The sequence below is a fragment of the Apis dorsata genome, unplaced genomic scaffold (genome assembly GCF_000469605.1).
Source record: "Apis dorsata unplaced genomic scaffold, Apis dorsata 1.3 scaffold_77, whole genome shotgun sequence".
Classification (NCBI taxonomy): domain Eukaryota; kingdom Metazoa; phylum Arthropoda; class Insecta; order Hymenoptera; family Apidae; genus Apis; species Apis dorsata.
This window is the reverse complement of record NW_006263375.1, coordinates 525,388-528,264: the sequence shown is the minus strand read 5'-3', so window position 1 is coordinate 528,264 and position 2,877 is coordinate 525,388. Positions and strand designations below refer to the sequence as shown.

General features: G+C 42.2%; 1 long non-coding RNA gene across 1 annotated transcript; it reads right to left on the bottom strand.

The window, feature by feature from the left end:
• Positions 1 to 555: 555 nt before the first annotated feature.
• Positions 556 to 1,818, bottom strand: LOC116184942. Its single transcript, XR_004149639.1, has 2 exons — positions 1,578 to 1,818; positions 556 to 1,121 (listed from the first exon to the last, which is right to left on the bottom strand). It is a non-coding gene; the product is annotated as an uncharacterized LOC116184942 (long non-coding RNA).
• Between the last annotated feature and the right edge of the window lie 1,059 nt (positions 1,819 to 2,877).

The following is a 2,877-nucleotide window of genomic DNA, read 5'->3' as shown; positions in this document are numbered from 1 at the left end:
TAATAATAATAATAATAATAATAATAATAATAATAATAATAATAATAATAATAATAATAATGTGTCTTTAAACTCTATATTGCACTAGAATCTTTTTTTTTTTTTTTCTTTTTGCTCTCTCCATCACCTAGCAGAATGGCAATAGACTATTATTCTTCTAGAAAATACCTATCCTCTTACGTATGTACAATTTAAAAATGGCTACCATCCTTCCGCTTACATTTTAACTAGTACAATGACAATGTCGCTCTTCCTCGTTCGTAGGCGAACATCCTCGCGATATTGCTCGATACTGCACGCGGATATTCGAGCCCGATCACACACCTGTATTACGCACACACATGTAACCGCGGTTATTTTTTTTTTTCACACTAGCCTCGATCATACGTCGCCGGCTCGATCCGATTCCCGGAACGATCCCGGCCGGTGATCGGCTCGGTGGCATGCATGCATGTAGTTGTATGTACGAGGATTTCGTTTCTCTCTCTCTCCCTCTCTCTCTCTCTCTCGCTCCCTATTTATTTATTTATTTACTTATTCTTCTTTTTTTTTTTTTTAATTCGCGTTTAAACGAATCCCGTTGTCACGACGAGGGGGACAACGAAATCGTTCGATCGAAACAAAAAATATAATCACACCCGCGCTGGTGAAAATGTACAGAGAGCGACCTTTTTCTCGAGAGTCGAGAGATATCAATTTCTGAGTGTTTCGTTCGAGCGATCAACCGCACTCCCGACTCGCCAAGTGCGAAGTCGTTTGTTTGTTATTTTCCCCGATCGTTTTTTTCGAAAATATTGCACGATATAATTATTTATATTTTTTATTTATTTATTTATTTATTTTTACTTCGTAGAAGTTATGATGAAGTTAACCGAAATGTCTTCTTTCTTTTTTCTTCCTTTTTCGAAATTTCGCTCGCCGCCTCGTTCGTTTCCTTCGGTCAAGGGGGAGGCGCGGTTGATCGCGAAAAGTACAAATAAAGTTCGTTAATTCGTCGACTAATACTACTGTATTGCTTCAATATGATATGATACAGTCTTTTCACTGATTGTCCAATATCACTACGTAATACATCCTCTTAACTCTCCCCCCCTCCCCCCCCCGCCCCCTTTTTTTTTCTTCTTCCCATCTCGGTTTTTCTCACTCCCTTTCACGCTCTTTCATCCTTGCCTCGCGCAATTTCGCTAATCGATACACCGCCACCGGAACGAATCCCCAACGTTTGGAAATGGAACGGTGTGCACGATACGCTCGTTCGTTCATAATTATAAGAATCGAAAATCCTTGCTTTGCTCCTTGAATCGAAGGAAAATATTACGTTCAAATATTTTATTCGCCAATGAAAGCACGATGAATTTGAATTTTGTTGAGAATTCATTGTTGAGAGAAACTTTCTTCGAATCGTTCTCTATTTTATTATCGCGGAATAAATGTTCGGTTAAATTTCGTTTCGAGCGCGACGTAACATTAGAGAAGGAGAAAGATTCGTTCCGGGATCGAGTATATCGTGTACGTTTTCATTCTTGCTCTTTCCACGCGCACACTCTCTCTCTCTCTCTCTCTCTCTAACTTTTCACTTTTTTCTCTTTTTACACTGCACCGAGTGTCTTCATTAGGATTAATATCACTTTTATTTTCTTCGGCGCGATCGTATCCACGCGTCGATTATTATAACAATACGTACTTTTTATATTTTTATGTTTCGAATTGTACTTTCCAAGACGCATTCGACGATTACTTCGTTGCGATCGATCGCTTCCCTTCATTCGCGAAAAAAGATCCTCTTCCACATCTTTGCGATTTGAAACATGATTTTTTTCGATTTCGCTCAATTGCTTCCTAATTACTTGCGATCAATCGATCACATTCTCATTTTTATGACGTTAAAGTGCGCAAAATTTATTTGGAATAAATTTTTGATATATTTAATTCGTTAACGAACGACCGGAAGATGGGGATTCGAAGAAAGGGACTTTTTGGAAATGATAAATTGGAGTAAAGTTCGGTGGAGGAAAATCGAGGACGATTTCCAGACGAGGTTGGTTCAAGGGTGGATGATACGCTCGTAAACTTTTTTATCGCATCGATCGTGGCCGATACGTTTCGCAAATTCTATCTCACTTTACAGATGATTTGATCCAGCCTTTCCTGACGTCACGGTCCTTTCACGCCATTTCACGCGATATTCTCGCGCGATATAGCTCGAATACAACACGCATCCCTTCTCTCTCTCTCTCTCTCTCTCTCTCTCTCTCTCTCTCTCTCGAAAAATAGATTTCTAGAAATTTTAATAAGCCGAGCATCTCGTCCAATCGCGTCCAATTTCTTCTCGAAAATAAATCGGACGAACGAAGGAAGCGGGGAAGAAAGAGGGAAGAGTTGGCGAAAGGGGGCAAGCGATCGGGTATCGTCGGTTTACACCGGTGTAAAAATCCGCCGGCAGATGACGCGTCGTCGAGAGCATCGCACGCGCTTGCAATGATCGCGAGATATCGAATAATACGGTTTTATTAAGCCTGTGACAGTCTTTGACTTTGCTTACAGCCACAGCGTCGAGCCAGCCATCGATTAGCGGGATCTCCACTCGAGATCGAGAAACGTCGCTCCATCCATCCATCCATCCTTCCTCCACGATTTTTCGAACCGTCCACCGATGGAACGGAATTCTCGATCCCCGCTACCGTCTCCGCTACCGTCTTCCCTTCCCTTCGTTTACGGCCACCCCTGGAACTCGGTCAAGGGCTCTGGTTTAGGCTCGAGACTGGGCAACTGATACGGTCAGTTTTGCTGTCACAAGCCACCCTCGGGTCAATGTTGGGCAGCGAATTTCATGCGCTTCTGCTTCTGCCGCTGGTTACAGAACCATACCCTGACCAC